This window comes from Vanacampus margaritifer, chromosome 4 (assembly GCF_051991255.1).
Source record: "Vanacampus margaritifer isolate UIUO_Vmar chromosome 4, RoL_Vmar_1.0, whole genome shotgun sequence".
Classification (NCBI taxonomy): domain Eukaryota; kingdom Metazoa; phylum Chordata; class Actinopteri; order Syngnathiformes; family Syngnathidae; genus Vanacampus; species Vanacampus margaritifer.
In genome coordinates this window covers 22685975-22704828 of record NC_135435.1, presented here as the reverse complement: position 1 = coordinate 22704828, position 18854 = coordinate 22685975, and the positions used below count along the sequence as shown (strand labels likewise).

General features: G+C 41.1%; 1 protein-coding gene across 6 annotated transcripts in view; it reads left to right on the top strand.

The window, feature by feature from the left end:
* shf (Src homology 2 domain containing F) overlaps positions 1–18854 on the top strand; it is an 86085-nt gene that overhangs the window by 787 nt on the left and 66444 nt on the right. The window lies entirely within an intron of this gene.

Sequence of the window (18854 nt, the reverse complement as noted above, 5' to 3'; positions counted from 1 at the left end):
TCTAATATGTACCCATACACGAGTAGGTTTAATTGTGTTGCGTTTAGAGTGCTTTAAACCGCCGCCTTCACTGTGCAGTTAAATAAATGGGAATTTTGTCAACTTTTGCGGGGTTGACCCACTTGTGACAACCGGTGGAACTTGTTATACGGTGTGAGCGGCAGCCCACTTCCGACTAATGACTAAGCTGCTGCGAGAACGCGGTCCACTGACGACCCAGGAGACATGTAATAATGTAAAGCAAACTTGTATAATGAGCTTACTTTCACTTTGTGCTGCTGCTACTTTTACGGTGGCGCGTTCAAGTGATCTTTTCAGCACATGGTCGATCGAGCCTTTACATTAACCCATTATGTTAGTATAACATACTAGTGTATACTGTATTTTTTTCAATCAAATACCTGAGATGAAAAAGTGGCTTTTAAAATTACATCCATCCATTTTTTTTATAGCTTCTAAGTAGGGGTGTTCAAAAAAATCGATTTGGCAATATATCGCGATATTACAGCGTGTAATTCTCGAATCGATTCGATATGCGGCCGAATCGATGTTTAAACATACATTTTTTTAATGGAAATATTAAACAAATCGTCTTACTTAGGGTTAGCGTTCAGATGTTAAGCATGGAACATTTTTTATAATTAATGGAACATCAAGCCTTAATATTTTATTTCCATGCTGTTCAAACATGGAGCAGATTGTTTGTTAAATACAGTGGCTCACAGTTATAAACCTGAAGTTTCGGATAAATAATACATTTTCATACAAATCTTACAGTGTACATGTACAAGTTTACTGATTAGTATTTTCTAAATTTGAGTTAAAAAAAATCAATAATCAACTTATAGATTCGTATTGAGATTAATTGCTATCGAATCGAATTGTTACCTATGAATCGTGATACGGATCGAATCGCCATATACAGTATCACATGTGAGCTGGAGCGCATCCCGGCAGAATTTGGGCAAGAGGCAGGGTACACCCTGACATGGTTGCCAGTCAGTAACTCGGCACATATAGACAACAATTTCCAGCTACATTTACATTTGGAATCTTCATTATGCATGCTTTCAGAATGTGACAAGGAGCCGAACTGTGAGCCAAATGATATTTCACACTAATTTTAGTTTATTGCTCGTAAGACAACACTTGGGTTCGTGTTTTTTTTAACGCCACACTGCAGAGAGCTGTTTGTGTCAGCACAAAGTGAACGTGGAGACAGACGGGCAGGCAGAATGCTTCTTGGAGCACTTTGTCATGTCCTGGCCTCTCAGGAATTCTCTCTCTCACACTCACACACGCACACTCATACAGACACTCGGGAGTAACCTGAGAAGTCCGGTGCCGGCGAGGTTAAGGACGCGCTTGTGTGATGACGAGTGTCATCCGGCTGCGTGGAATGCTGCGGCCCATGTTCACAGACAACATACAACAACTGTGTGTAAACACAACAAGTAGCATCTTACGGTTATCGTTGATCTGTGTTGTCCTGAGCAGTGATTACCAAACGGAAGACCGTGTGGTGACTTGCATAAAATGTTTATTGTACTGAGCAGCCTGGACTGAAACCGCTTTCGTTGACATGCCACTGTTACATCACAATAACATCCATTTCCTGTGGTATATTCAGAGTAACAATTTTTGTTGCACTGTGGAGGTGACTTAGAGGCAACGACTAGATTGTAACTTTTTTTGCATGTAGCTTGTTAACGCTGCTCTTCATGTCGTGCAGCATCTGCGCCTTGTTTTCCTCCTCCCTCCCACCTTGCTCTAGCATTCTGAATACAACTGTTATTGCCATCCAAAGTATATTTCCCATATGCCTGAAGATCAGCAAGCATGACAGTCATAAAAACGCACCTTCCTCCGCAGCTCAGTTTTATCAGTCCTACACTTCTGTGTTAAACATGTGAAGCAAACAGGACCCCCTTTCCCCAAAAATATCATTTAGCTTCAACCAGTGCAGCTGTTCAAGCTGATTAAACAGATTACACACCGGTAGTACTCTCTCACACACATTGGCTTTAACAGACTTGACTTTGTGCGGTGTGCTGTGCATGCTGAGCAGTGTGCGCAACGTGAAATGAGTGCTGACAGCCCCGGCGCTCTTGAGCAGCACACAGAAAGATTGGCTTTAAAGGTTTCTCGTCAGGTGCTGAGGGTTTGACACAAGTGTTGTATAGATTGTGAAGTGCGATGCTAACTTGGGCTGATTATGTGTTTGTATTGATTTTAGGAACAAGCGGACGCTAGTATTACACAATAATATTAAAAGAATGTGGGTGGGGGTGGGGGGGATACAACACCAGGTAGTGATTAATGTTCATCTGTATGTTCACTTGGAGTTTAGATGTGATATGCAGGTGTTGGATGTGGGGGGGCACCAGAGTAGTCGTAGTCAGATGCAACATGTTACAAGTTTGTATGCCTGCCATATAACAAGATTTTGCTCTGTCGTCATTTACGAGGTTATGGAAAATTATCAAATGCCAACATACAAGTTGCAATACTACAAGATGGCCACTCGAGTGGAGGAAGCCTTACAGCCCATTGATAAGAGCTTATCATTTTTTTCTGGTACCTTTTTTAATGAGAATGGATAAAATGCTAACGTTCGCACTTGCAGTTGGTATGCTAACATAAAGCAAGATAGCAATGTGCGTACAAGCCCCCCCCCCGCCGCCATGACAGGTTGGTAAGTCTGTCCATATTGCCCTGCATTCTTATATTGTCAATGAGAATTGATAAAATGTTTGCAGTTACTTGATAATGTAGGTTGGTGGAATGCTAACATATCACAAAATAGGAACCTGAGTTAAAAATATATAGTGCTGAAGACCGGACAAAAGTCTACTTATTTCACGTAAATGTTTTGTATTCCCCGTATATTGAGAGCAGAACTAACAACACAGACTAAAACTAATGGAGCCTGGGAAAAAAAAATGCACAAAGTGACTCAACTTCTCCCTGCTTGGCTGCATCGATGTTTTAATTACTTGACTGATGAACGCTAATTATATCAGCACTTGGCTGATTAGCAGAATGCCAATAGAAGAATGAAGGGTTATTTACAGGGTTTGTTTTTACTTATTAGAGGAGGGGAAAACTAAATTGCTCACTTTAGGGTGACTTTGATGTTGAAAAATGCAGTGGAAGTCCAGGGCCTTGAAATTCCACCATAGAATTTTGAATTTGAACCAAACACTCTGGACAAAAATAACTTTGGATTGGAGTCCGACGATCCTCATTTCTCATTGAAGGAGTTTAAAGTGTCAAAGGATTCTGGATATATTTAGTTTTTTGTGTGTGGCTTTTTTCATAAAAAAAAAAAACAACAAAACAAAACCAAAACATTAATTTGATGGCGGCTCTCTTTTCAAAAGAAGGGCCGTGGTGCTGAACTTGTTTTTGCACTTGTTTGCGACCACTAACATGGGGACCCTAAAACAAGAACACTGAAATGGGGACACCAATGGGTACCTAAAACCGAGACCCCTAGATGAAGACCATAAAACAGCAGCATTGAAGCAGGGACTCTAAAATAAGAGCCCTCAAATGGGGACCCTAAACAACCTTTCACTGTAGTCACACGGTTATTATGGTTTACGTCCTGATATTTGAAGCTTGTTTTTTGTACTGAAATTCTGACCGTTTTGGTTGTAAAATGAAGACCCTAAAATGGAATACTTAAGACAGGGACCATAAAGCAGGCACCCTGAAATGTGTAGCCGAAGACATTGACCCTTAAACATGGACGCTAAATTGCAGTAGCCACTTCCATCACACTTTCATGATTTATCTGATCACATCATTTGTGCCAGTCAAGACTTGGTTTTAGACTTTCGAGTATTATCATTGATCATTTGGCATGGATTCCGACTACCTTGTTGTGCTGTTTCAAGGCTGTGCTGTTGTGTTGTTTTTAATGACGCCAAGCCCTTCATGCTAGACGGCGTCGAGAGAGATGATCAATTCTCATCCCGCCTCAAAACTCATTATAGGCCTCATCGGCTAGCTCATCGCTGCCCTCAACTTTTAGTCAAGGGCGCCGGTAAAGTGACAACGAGCTGCACTCGGCAAAAAAAAAAAACGGTGTAAACAAAAGGCGGTGGCGCAGAGCTGACGGTATAATGCGGCATCCTTGTGGCCCGCCGTCATTAGTGCGTGTTTGCGCACAGGGGAATTGGCTGCTCCAGTCTCGTAGAGCCAGCTTGCATAGAAACATCTATACATAGAAACACATTTCCACTGAGCTCATCCTGGTACTTCTCCTCAGTGATTCTTTTGTACGAGAAGAAAACCCAACTCAGCATTCCAAAAAACCCTTTATTAGTGCTTGTAAAAGCTGGCATTTTTCCATCTTTTACCCCCAGTGTTGCTGTTCGGTATAAAACAGCACTGACAAGCAATGAGTAGAGCAAAGTCGAACCAGCGATCTTCCGTCTAAAATGGTGACCCTAAATAAAGGAAAGCCTGGATCCGATAATCATAGAACCAGAAACATAACTTGTTGCAGCATAGCAGTCTTTTCAGGCTACTCAGTATTATATGGCTTTTTTCAAGGATCTTTCAGGTTCACAATTGATGCGTTTTAATTTTCAAAAGCAGGTGCTACCAGGTGTTCATATACAGCATTGTAGCATTTGAGGTTTAAGGTTAGTGTAGTTGAGGAAAAGTAACAAAATAACTAAAATTGAAAAAAAAACAAAAAAACATTTTAATTATCAAAATAGAATAATAACGAAAAAATACTAACTGAGACTACATCTTACGTTTGCAAAGCTAACTACAGTGAAATTTTTCTTTGTTTTTGTCTTTTTCAATTAACATACGTGAATTATTTAGGTTATTTTACATTTTAAATGGGTTTGAATGGGTGTTCTTTTCGTTTTAAATGTATTTATTTTGGTATTGCTGTACATGTTTGTAGAAGAAGGAAGGTCAAACAGTCCATCGAGAATTGTAGTTTACTTTACTTAATACTTAATTTTGCTTTTTGCTCTTTTTGTAGTCGCGGTAGTTTTCAAATTGAAGCCGGAATGCGTTCACCTGGCCTCTCACCTCACCACTTCAAAATCAGCGTCTTCTCTCGTCCTCATCTCAGCCCCATGATAGCCTGAGAAATGTCAGCCACGCTCTCATCAATATGGCCCGCCCGTGAGAGTGTGTTTTTTTTTCAGAGAGCTTCAAAATGGATGAAAACATCAGAGACCATCATGTTTTGTCCATTTGAAAGCGCTTGGCGATGCCACACCGATGTCATCGTGTGATACGTTCTCCTTATTTGGCTTTTAGAGGTTGACAATGATTTAATACCAAAGATTCGTGGCAGTATTTGCATCATAATTTTACAATGAGTCATTTTAACATGTTCAGCCTTCATTAAACTAACATATGGAAAATATATTGAATATGATTGTATATTGTGATGTATATTAGTGACAGTTATCAAAAACTAGCACCTTATTTATGCATCCAACAAAGTCACCCCAGCCCAACTGCCAAGTCTCGGGCACAGAAACTCAGTGTGGGGCCGGTACCAAGTAAATTAGCTAGATTGTTATGTTACATTCCTGCTAAATGTACAATGCCTTAATTATGGACACATTTTCGAAAAAAAGGCATCTCACGAAATATTTACTGGAATTTTTCTAGTTTCATGTACAATGCCTGCCTTCAAATCATGACTGTGCTTGGAATGTGTTTGTTTCCAGTGTAACAGAATGCCACAAACTTCCCGGGCTATTTCAAGTGTCTCAGGAATTTTTCCTTGTGTCACCTTGGCTTACTCATGTCAACAAGTTACTCACCAGCTCAAAAAAAATACACAATGACCGTCATGTCAAACATTCTCAGAAAGCCTTTCTTTGAGTTGGAAGTTTTGGAAAAAGTTGCTCTGTTGTCTTGGATTTATGTTTACGCCCCATTCTCCTCCGCTTGTTGGCGTGATGTCATCCCATCGAAAAACACTGGAAAGCCTCCGATATAATTTAGCAATCCACAAAGCTCGTTGCATAAACATCGCTATGCTGTAATCCAGCATTATTGAATATAATAACTAGTCATGGTTTTGGGGTTTTATAAACAGCAGGCCCAAAAGTCAAAGGATGGCCTTTTATAACCACCCTTTTCCACAATCAGGCGTACCCGCTGTCTTTTCCAATTGTGTTGTCCAGACGAGCTCCGTTAAACAACTCCACCATGTCACAATTAGGCCTCAGACGGGCACTCTCGACACATGTCATCCATTTTGTTTAATGACAGCACGTGTTGCCTGGGGGAGTCCTGGTGGTTAGGCAAATTCTCACAACCCACTGATTAAATGGATGCAAGAAATCGGCATGAGGCTCTTCTTTCCACCAGTCAAATCTATGCAAACATATGCTTTACCCGAGTGGTATTTTTCCACATCATAGCGCTGCTTCTTCATTCCCTTGCTGTTATTTCTTTGTGATGGTCGGCAGGAGGTCGCCAGACGTCCCGCCGGCTTGTTATTTCCGAATTGGAGCTTCTACTTTACGGGATGGAACATTTTTCTTTACCCACGTTGTAAATCTAACATGAGGGTAGTAGAGGAGGGACTAGATATGGATATTTTGATGTATCATATCCTAATCTCGATCTACACCCCTTAGAAAAAGCGAGGCATTTTCGGCTTTCGGGTGAAATTTCAGGTGAACCTAAAATGCACTGTAACCTTTAGAGTTGAACTTAATTTGACCTTTAAACTTTTGAATGCACATTTCCTTCTGTGTGTGTGTGCACGTATATAAAGTACATAATACATATACCCATATAGTATGAAATTAAACAACCAACTAAATCTATTTTGAACGACCTATTTCCCCCCAAAATTTTCTTCGTTCCTGGTCTAAAAAAAAAACGAAAAACAAAACTGTAATTAGGTTTAATGATTTTTCATCTGACTTAATTTTGTGAACAAAATTCAAACACAAACGCGTGTGTGTTATGTATCCAATATATCTGTATGCTTCTTGAATCACAAGAATTAAAACCTGGTGTAAATGATTTTATACCTAAAAAAAAATAAATATATTTTTTAAATCAAATGCTTTCACAAATTCACGTCAATATGCAATATGAGAAAGCCAGCCACTGTCTGCAATTGTTTGCCATAGCTCACTCACTCCAGGATTTAGGAAGTGCTCCCTTCCTGACAGGAAGTGTTTACGGCCTGGCGACATTCCCTTTTTAACTCGACAAGTCTGTGCTCGCCTCGCTCTACTAAAATATACAACCAAGGGTTAAATGTTCACAGCTGTTCCGGCTGGAGCAAAACCCCGGATGTTGAAAAGAGTGACAAATAGCGATTGCCCTGTGGCAGTCGCACGCGCCACTGATGACGCCGCTTTGTGGGAACAGATTAGCGATTGTCGCTAAGATAGATAGAGCTTAGCTGCATAGCAGCGATTGGAGACTCCACCCTGTCTGAGCATCGTACATTAATGTCTGCTCAAGAGGCTATCTGAGGCCACGTTTCATCATCAATGTCCTCATGTCAAAAGAGCTTTGTTTACCTCGTGGCTCTGTGATAGTGTTCTTGTTGATAATGTTGTTTTGTAGTGCCCTATTTTCAGCTCAGTATGACCCAAAACTTCTCAGTATGCGTCAGCATCCTTGCATGTTAGCTCTTTCCCCTCTTTAAGCCTACTCATGCATTGTCAAAGAAGAAAAATGCAAATGAGCATTTCCCTTGTAATTACAGCGCATGTGGGATTAACATAGTTTATAACTTTTCAACATTCCGCTGCTGCACCAGCACTATTGTACTGCGGCAATCCCGCCAATAAACCTATCACAGAGGGTCCAGGGGGTGGCAAAGGAAGGAAATTGGGTGCCGTCGAGCGTGTCGCCAAGTACTTCATCTTGAATATCTATCGTATATTAAAGGAACTTTTTATACGGCGCAACCCAGATCCTCAGCTCTCTTCTCGTGTGGGCTGAAGCCCTAAAACTGGGTCTATGCGCTATACTGTATAATGTTTTAAAATCCAATTCAACACTGGAGTTGGTAGTGATGTGTGTTTGTGAAACTTTAATCAGCTGCCTAACAATGTAAAAGAAGAGGTTCAAGCTTAAGTCTCTGGAAAAAATGGCCGGTCATATTCCTGCGGAGATTGTTGACCAACCACAACCCAAATTTAATTGTCTGATTTGAAGTCAAACTAATGCTTGAGAGTCCTGATTTGACTGCACACCGAATATTTGCCTTGGTTGATTTGTTTGCCAAATGCCCAACAAATCAAGAAGAGGAGGGCATTCTCTTGTGCTTAAGAATGCGGCAAAATTTCTTGCCGTCACCATGGTGGGTCCAGAAGCTGCCAATAGCTACTCATTCTCAACGTACACAGCACGACGAATGTCTTTAAAATAACAAATAACAGTGGGAATATAGGACTCCCCTCTCCTCGTTGGATGAGGAGAAAATTTGATTAACAGGAATAATATCAATGGGAATCTTAAAAAAAGAAGAAAAAAAGGATTACTGTCAAACTTAACATGTATAGTATTCTATGTACATGGCACAGGTAGTCTACAACCATGGATGAGGGTTATGGTTAGGCGTTAGGTCAATAGGGGGTTTGACAATTTAACCCGAGCATTAAGAAAGAATGTACCATATATTTTTTTTTAACCACTTTCTTATAGATGAGATGCGGCTGCAGTTTGCATCTGCATAGATGATGACCGAGCTGCACTCTAAATGTCATACAAACCATTCAATTACAGCTGCCGCATGGACATTTAGGCAGTTTGTTACCACTGGAGTCTGGTCAATGATATCACAACTCTGGAAGCTTTCCTATGCAAACTACGCTCGACTATAAACATGGCTGTGGTATTAGAGCTGCCCCACATAGGCAGGAATGCAAAGATCTGAAGTGCGGACGTCGAATGTGTTCCTAATCTCAAAGTGGGAGTGGGGTTGGTAATAAATTTGCTGTAAGTGTTGCGGCACAGATGTCTCTGGGGGAGATGAAACTAATGGCTGCGCATGTTCAACATGGAACCCTTTCAACATTTACCAAAAATGCACTCCTCGGGCTGAATTGCAACTTAAATAGAAGAGACTTTTTATGAATAAATTATCGGCGCACGTGTGGGAGAGCAGCAAGCCTGCGACCTTGCTTTTATCATTGCCCCCCCACCTCTTGAATCATTGTTTGTTTTGCTTGACAGTCTCATCCACGTGCACACAAATTGCTGCGCTCATATGATTCCTCAATTAGATTAAAGCAAGGCAAATGAATTCACCTGCAAAAAAAAACAACCCACAGTTGCCCTCAAGTGAAGTGCTCGCACAGCTTGATTGAGAAAAATGTCTTCATAGCAAATACAATAATATGATTATCTTCTCAAGTCTCTGAGTAGGCCTTTAGAGGAAGGACGCAATTTTCCCTGCTAGAATGCTAGAGCAGCAGTTGTGATGCTTTTGGAAATGTATTCCATAAAGTTCCATTAAAGTCGGCTTTGTGTCGGGGGTAAAACACGGTCCTGTGCGCCATCTGCCCAATCTGTCTGGGAGATATTTAATGCAGTTCAGTCCTTTGCAAAGGGTGCTGTGATTAATGGTAACTAGATTTGCCGCTGACAAACACAACGGTACTGATAGCGGGTATTGCATTGTGCCAAATGACTTACATGAAACGGCCAAGCACTTTGCGATATGGTCAGTAGTTTGGAGACAGACATCTTAATGAGGTCATTAATCAATCAGGGCAATTTTAAGTGTTGTTTTAAAAATCACACAATGGCATAGTGGTAAGCACATTTGCTTCACAGTGATTGTGGCGGTTTGTCTAAATTTTCCCTACAATGGACTGGCCACCGGCATACCCCAACTCTTTTGCCCAAAAGGCAGCTGGGATAGAATCCAGCTCACCCCTGACCCCTCGCGGTATAGAAAATGGATGGATTATTCAAAAGTGCTGATTGTTGTGTGACCAGTCAGGGGCGAATTGCCAATTGTTGCTTGTAAACTACACGTCAAACAAATCTCGACCCAAAGGCCCAACATTTTTGTTCCAAACAAGCACTCGCACATGCCTGATGACCTTTTCAGACTAGTATTCCATGTTTCCAACTTTGTGGGGAAACATTTGGGAAGGCCCTTTTCTGCTCCAGAATGACTGACCTCAGTAAGATTCTTCTCGATGAAAGGACAAAAAGTCCCACAGCCACACTCCAAGAATCTTGTAGAAAGTCTTCCCACAAGAGTGGATGGAAGCTGTTATCGCTGCAAAGTGCAAACAAACTCCAGCTCCCATTCTCTCTTTCTTTAATTGTTTGGTCGACATTTGCTGCTTTTCCTCTATCACCGTCTTGGCTCACGTCTATCTTGTTGTTTTTCAAAGTGGTACCGCGGAACGGTCAGTTTTTGAAAGACTCTAGAGCAGGGGTGGACAAACTTTTTGACTTGCGGGCCACAATGGGTTTGAAATTTTGACAGATGGGCCGGACCAGGAGCATTTGGACCTCATAGCACAGTAAAAACACACAGATAAATGTACAACCCAATTTACTTATAGTGTGCACTTAGGACTGCGTTTTTCAAATGTGCAAAATCCACATATTTAAAACAGCTTTTCCAATAGCTTCATTTTTATTGTTTTAGCTCAACTTTTGCTGTGTTTTTATGCTTTGTAAAGTGACCTTGGGTGTTCTGAAAGGTGCTGTTTTTAAATAAAATGTATTATTATTATTATTATTATTATGATTATTATAAAATAGTCCTAATCCAGGTAGTACGTTTGCCTCAATGAATATGCAAGATGCGGCATTTACACACTATTTGGCAAAGTGGGAGGAGAAATGTAAATAGATTATAATAGCACATACACTGTGATATGTCAAACCTGGTGACTGCATCAATCATTAATAGATTTCAATTCAAGGCGTAAAGTCAAAGATTTTTTTTCCATTGGCCCACCCATTTTTAACCCGGGCCCACAGTACGTGTGACACATGCGGCTGCATGATAGCCGCTGCTGCCTGTCACGCGCTGAGGACAAAGCGCGTACATCCAATTCGTCTCTGACCACTTTTCCATCTCCGTGGGGGACGCATAGCACACGGTGTTTGTGCAGCAGCTCAAAAAGAAGCCAAAAGCCAACGAGGAAACGCTCATAGAAGTGCTCGGCGCACGCCCCGGGGATGTCTTCACCAATATCAACAGTCTCCTGCATGCGCGTTCCTCACCTCACCCATGACAACATGTAGAAAGACTATCTTCAGCTGTCAAAAGGATCAAAACACGCAACAGTGCCACAATGTTGACTGATAGACTGAACTCTTTGTCCCTGCTTTCTTTCAAAAAAGAATTGACCGATTCTCTGGACTATCAGGACATTATTGCTGTGTTCAACACAAAACCGTGCCGTCTCCTGCTGTAAATGTCCAAATCCAGGAAGAATTATATCTTTTGAATCAGTTATCTTGAGTTAAGCTTACTGCCATTCTCCCGTTTATTTTAATTAATTGCAAACGTTGTTATGAATGTACCCTGCGTATCTTTCTGTCCCCTTTCTGTGCGTAAACGAGCTTATCAGTGAGACCCCGACCCAGTGATCATATTTTCCGGGTGTGTAGAAGTTATATAGTCTAGTATAGTCTTTGGTATGACCCGGCCGGGAATTGAACCCAGGACCTCCCAGTCTCAAGGCGGACACTCTAACCACTCGGCCACTGAGCTGAACAAAAAAAAAAATATATATATATTTTTTTCTAGCCTTATTGGATAAGTTCGGCGGGCCGGATTGAAACGCATAACGGGCCGTATTTGGCCCGCGGGCCGGGGTTTGCCCATGTCTGCTCTAGAGGCCAATTTTTCCCAAAAACCTGTGACTAAATGATGATGAACTTGAACAATTTGTCCATTGAATAAAATAAAATAAATTTGTCTGACTTTAGAAAGGGTGTTTGTGTGACTTTAGAGTCTTAATTTTCCACAAATTATTGGCCTTATTCAGGGTAATGTTCCTTAAGCCCGGGCCGTATCCCACTGAGGAGGTGAATTTTTTTGAGTGTTTGCGAATGTAACGAATGTTGCTTTCTTGTCAGGGTTTATCTGGGTTCGTTGAAAAACGTGTCCAAGGAAATTTTGAACATTCAAACTGTTGGTGAATGTCTAGCGAATGTTGTGACCTTGAATGAAGCCTGACGAGAAATCAACATTGCGTTCGCCCCCTCAGTGGGATATGTATGGGCTTTGTGGATGTCAAAACAGCTGTAGCTTGTAAGAAATTAAAAAGAACAAAAATGTCTCCCATCCTGTCTTCTCTCCTTTGTCTGAGCACTCTTGCTGTTTGCTTCTTTTGCATCCTGACAAACAAAACCACAGTAGTGCCAAGAAAAAAAAAAAAGCCTTTCAAAGGCTATAATGCAATTGAGCTGCTAAGCACTGTGTTGTATCGGGCAATCAGTGGCTGAAATCCCTTGTGGCATGAAACATAAATCACACACGCCAGTCTCGCTCTCTCTCTCTCTCTCTCTTGCTCTCTCTCTCTCTCTCTCTCTCTCTCGCTCTCTCTCCATTGGATAGCCCGATGACTTTTCTGCCATTCCCAGCGGGGCTTCAACCTTGACGAGCTCCACTCAATCCCTGCTGCTGCCTCCGCGGAATAAATGTCACAGTCTCGTCAGCACAACTGAGGCCCGTCTTGGAATTTGTCTGGTTAACACGCGGCTCATAATTACTCGAAAATATCCACTGCCGAAAAATAAACCATCAGCAAAGCATTTCTTAACTCTTTGACTGCCAATGACGTTTAGTAAAATCCTATGGAGGAGTGCCAAAGACGTTAAAATACGTTTTTTTTCAAAACAGAGGCGAAACTAACCATTTTCTATTGTTGATTACTGAAAAACGGAATAAGGTAGAAACAAACTATTTTTTCTGATGAAAGATGAGAGTCCAATCTTTCATTTGGTAGTATGTGTGTTTCCATAGTCCAAACACAACATTTTCTGTGGACCTTGAAAGATCAGTCAAAAATGCTTAAATCGGCTGGCACCCACGGCATCCCTTTTCTGAAAACGTCTGGCAGTCAAAGAGTTAATTAGAAGTGCCACATCGCCAAGCCCATGAGCTCAAATGACAACCAATGCAACCATTCTGATTTTTATCTCTCTCCAGCCATATGCCGTCTCTCTCTACCGTCAGTGCACAGAAGGACAATTCCCGTCCATGTTTTCTCCCATGTAATGGAAGAATGAGGGCCCCAATCGAATTGTAATCGGAGAAGCTCTGTGGTCGTCAAATATTGAGCCAAAGTGGCAGGTGCCAGTTGCAGCCTGGTCGCCTCGCTAATGGTCTCCCTCTGTTGTTGCTGATGCAAAGTGGAGTTCATTGGCTGAGAGCTGCAGCGCATTTCAACAAGTTTTGCCCTCGCCAGGGAACAGGCGGATATAAGAAATGGGGTTTCAGAATCTGGGTTAGCAACAAAAGTAATAGACAGCAGTACCAATGGGACGTGGCTTAAGCCTTTGCTGTAGTTGTGCAAATATCTTATATTCCAACATTGTGATGAATTTCAACTTTGAGACGGCACAGCGGCCATTCAAACTCAAGAGTTTTTGGAAGAACTTTGGAGAAGGGCTGAATGATATGGACAAAATGCCAGATATCTCAATATCAATAGGACTTCGTATGGTGCAACATAAAATTGTTATGTAGGTATCAGTGCAATAACGATATATCGTTCAGCCGTACTTTGGAGGTTGATTTTCCTAAAATCTTTTTTTTTTTAAACCTGATATGTATGGCTGTTGATGCTTGAATGATGAAAATTCCATAAATAGGCTCATTCTCAGAATTCAGTCTGTTTGCCGTTCAAACTGGTACTTTTGACTTAAGTATTGATACTATTGGTCTAACCATGAATTACACAACCAATGCTTGACTAAATGATAAATATTTGATGCAGAAGACCATCAGAACTTAAATAGTTTGTCCGTTAAATACTCTTAATTCAACTTTGCATTGATGATGGCCATTCAAATTTAGCATTTTTGAATGACTTTGAATGACTAAAGATACATTTGCTCTGAAAATATTGGTCGATCCAAAAGTGAAAATCATCCCAGTCCAGAATTTTGTTGTATTTTGTTTTTTTGTTTTGTATGTCAACTATTTCACAGAGCGATTTCAGGAAGTGGAACTAATCAAATATTGACTACGCATTAGATTACTTGTAAATTCTCAAATCAACCTATTTTTTTGCTAAACAAGGCGACTGTATTACCTGTTTGATTTTTGAGGATCCCCACCATATATTGGAGCCCAACAGGCTTTGATTTCGTGGAGAGTTTTACCCTTGACTGTGACTTGGCTGTAGTCCCGACGCGCCCTGGCCCTCCATGAGGCAGATGGTGCGTCCCCAGGCGATGCCGACTCGCTGCTCGCAGCCTCATGCTTTCTCCTGCTGTCAGTTGGTCATTAGTGCCGCAGGACCGGACGGACATTTTGGAGTAGTTTGCAAATACGAACCGCCTCATCTACATTGACTAACAGTTATGAACGAGGCAACTGGGGGCAGGTTGATGGGGCCTTTCAGACACTGTTGATCATAGGGATTGTCGGTTCAGATGCGATGAGGATAAATTATTAACACTGTTGCTTACCAGTGGACAACAAAAGAGTGGAATATGAAAGCATTGAAATTGGCTCACAAACAACATTAAGCTAATTAAAAACCTAACATGGCTGCATTACACTTAATTGAATAGAAAACTAAATGAAAATTTTTTGGGGGAAGCTTCTGGAACTGTACTTTTTATGTTACTAAATGGGTTGAAACTGATTGACCGTAAATTTTATTTTCTTTTGTTTGAAACAACTGCTTTAATTTCTGGCTACTGACTTTAAAAAAGCAAAAGAAACTGCTGAAAATAATCTATACATTTCTTGGTTCAGTCGGTCCCAAGTTTCAAGAAAATTCTGTATTTGTAAATAGTGGCCTGGAGGTGTTTAATTATTTAAATGTGGATTGCAATCTATTAGGGGGCGAACTTTAGTTACAAATTGTTAGCAAAAGCTATATTACAATTCGTATTCGAGAAAAAACTATGTTATGAAGAAACAGTATGAAATGGTAGGAACCGAGGTAGACTGTGAGTAACTAGTCTGTCATTTAACTACATGGAACATAAACATGGATTCCCACAACATTGTGGAGCGACCACATGCATCCAATGAAAACTGATTGTGGTTAGCGAACACATCTCCACATAATATTCACAGTAACACCACACTTTATTTAATCTGAAATACGTCTTGCGTGCTGCCGTTTCTGTTAGCAAGTCAAGTTCAAGAATGCACTAAACGTTTTGTAAATTGGACAACACACCTGGCAGCTCATTTCATGAGATTACCTTTATTTGAGGAATTACAAGCTGTCATTTTGATGTTTATGTATATTTGACTGTGCGGTGTCTCCTGCCTCACACACGTGTGTTTCATTACCGTAATTGATGACTGAATTGTCTATTGGTGTGAATGGAAGTTAAATGGTCATTTGTCCCGCGATTGACTGGTGACCAGTTCAGGGTAAACCCTGCCTACAGCATTTTAAAACATGCGTCAGCCTTCACATTTGGTTCTGGGCCAGTCAGTCTGACACCCACGGTGAAATGAAATGCATTGGAAACTGAAATTGAATCGAATTGCTCCCGACCATTCAAATTAGTGGCTCAGCTGCTGCGTCTGATTGCAAAGCCTGTTTTTTTTGCCTTCTAAATATCAGCAGCCTTATTAGACAGCGTCAATCTCAAAACCCATTTTGATTACTCGGCAAGGCAAAGCACACATTTTTTCTCCTCTCAAATATTACAGCTCTTGGAGATTTTATAGCTGAACTCGCCACACAGGCACCGTTTGAAGGCTGCTGGCAAGGTTTTCATCGCTCACTCGTCCTTCGTTTGTCCAACGCTATGTCAACAGGAAAGGCAAAGATGATGTCATGCTTTTGGAGCAGCTCCGCTCATAACTCAATCAATGATGCTGTTGTTTCCTGAAGCATGCTCAAACATCCTGTGGCTCAGGAGGATCTATAACAGGGCAGTAGAAAGTGTTTAAAGACCTTGAGAATAAAATAAAAAAAAGAAGTATTTTTGATTTGCAGTTACAGTGGAACCTCTCGTCAAACACAATCTGTTCCAGTTTTTTAAATTTTATATTTCTAACCAATTTTCTCACTGAAAATAAGTTAGTTTGATTCATCCATTGCTGTGTAAAACTATACCTTTATTGACAATGATTTAAGTAACATTTTAACATTGTTATTGTTGTGCAAGTGTAGAACCAAAAGATAAAAAAACATAAATTCTTTGTAGTGACCGTTTGAAAACATGCAGAGAGATGCTTGTCCTTGGAAGGTAAGCCTCTTCATACAAGTAATAAACACACCCTATTTTGCTATGTACATTTTGTTCATATTGTTGACTTATTTTGATGACCAATCAGGACACACGTGTTTACTGTAGCATTGAACTTTAAAAAGTTGAGCACAAGTTAGGATTTGATATTTGCATATCTTATGTGATGTCATGTATGACGGTTGTTTTTATACGACTTTTGCAGCACATTTTTTCCCAAATATTTGGCCGAACTACCCAGGTCTCAGAGGTGTACAGTTGAACTGAGGTCTAATGAGATTTGCATATATCTTGGATTATGGCTGTTCGAACAAATTTACAGAAAAGGTCTTGAATAGTAGTGCTGCCAGGGCGCTCCGACTCTTAGTTTCGCTGTACGCAGTCAAAACCTTTACGAAGGTCTAAATCCACCAGCACATACGGCCAAGTAATGTTATGCCAACAGGGAGACAAATTACATCACTTAGGGTGTTTTTGTGGGCCATGGCCTCCGACCTCGAACCACTCCATTGAAGTACCACAGTCGGATGGGAATTGATATGATTCATTATGTTTTCATAGTGAGGGTTACTTATTCTTGGGTCTGGGCTGTGTAAGAGCTTTGTTTGGCACACCAGTCGCCATTACTGTTACTTGAGCTTTCATGCTAACTCGTGACAAGGTGGTAATCAAATACAATCATGATTGATATTTAGTTTGCTAACAGATTTGCGGTCGTTTGGGCTCCGAGATTGCTGCTTGTTTGTGTTGCAGTTTTTTTTTTTTTTGTTACCTCTATTTGCGAGAGAAACATATTTATTTTATTTTGTGGCACAAAAACAAACCAGGGCCATGTTTGTTCTGGACTTGAAACTCACAGAAGCATAACATTTGAGGAACCCATAATTATGCTGCGGCAGAACAAGGCCTACTTATTTTCCCCAAAACAGATGGAAAAGGGTAGCATTGGAAGATAGGGGATTTAACGCACAGTAGCTGCGAGGAAATTCAACCGTTGTCCTTCAGTTACTATTCACGCTTTGAGCGTGTATGCTAAAAATGTCAGTTTACACGATATTCCAAGAGAATGAAACAATGCCAGGTTTCTACCAAGCAGTACATTTCAGTTCAGTTTAGGGGGCAGTCCTGCAGGTTTTAGAAGTTTTCCTTCTCCAACACACCTGATTCCAATGAACAGGATCATTATCAGACCTTTACAAAGCTTGCTGATGAGCTGATCATATAAATCAGGTGTGTTGAAGAAGGTAAACATCCAAAACATGTAGGATTCTCGCCCCCAAGGACCGTGTTTGCCCACCCCTGGTTTGAATCTTTTAGGGTTAGGCACAACGCCCCCTAGCAGCTCAGTACGGTACTACCATGAAAACTGGAGTTCACAACATTTACAGAGTGATTTCTCCAATGGTCCATAGATGTGATTGTGAGCATTCATTGTTGTTTTTTTATAAGCACACTATGATTGACAGTTAACCAATCCAGATAGGCTGAAGCTCGACCACAAAGATAAGCGCTAACGAAAACTGTCCGTCCGTCCGTCTTCTTCCGCTTATCCGGGGTCGGGTCGCGGGGGCAGCAGTTTTAGCAGGGAAGCCCAGACTTCCCTCTCCCCAGCCACTTCAGCCAGCTCCTCCGACGGGACCCCAAGGCGTTCCAAGGACAGCCGAGAGACATAGTATCTCCACCGTGTCCTGGGTCGTCCCCGGGGCCTCCCGCCTGTAGGACATGCCCGGAACACCTCCCGAACCTAACGAAAACTGACGAATGTTATTGTTAATTTGTTCATAGTGGGTGAATGTAGTCAAATAAATGGATTATTATATCCATCCCTAATATTTATCGTTTCTACTCCCATATATATTGCACAATCACTGTATTGTGTTCCTGTAGTCTCTGGCAAAACATTGCGCTTAATATTGTACAGTGACTTAATCTGTGATTGGTGGAAACAAGGCTAAACTGTGACTCAGTCAACCCTCCAAATTGTTGGTGTTTTCCCAGCTTAAGTGAAATTGCAGTAGTTATATTATGCATGATTACTTAAGGCATGATAGGTTGTGTGTGCGTGCGTGTGTCTATCCCTGATTGTTGTCTCAGCTTAGCTCCGATGAGTGATATGATTGTTTATATTTAGTCTAAATTATTTCCCGGTGCACATGACTCATAGGGTGTTGTGCCCGTCGTGCACACTCAGGTCGATGCATAAGCATTTGGCTGATTAGACCGATACATCAGTGTGTTTTACTAGCGCCGACATGATTTGAAATTGTTAAGTGCTTTGTTCGAGGACAGTGAAGGTAACTAGAAGTCAAGTCCTGAGTGGTGATGTCATAACACAGTCAATGAATGTTATAAAGAGGCTGATTTTTCTGTGCCCGATTCTATCGATTTGGTGCCATGAATAGTGGGAGACAGCTGTTTAGCCTGGAGCTTTCCTGTCGCATCTAGTTTCCTCACCAAAA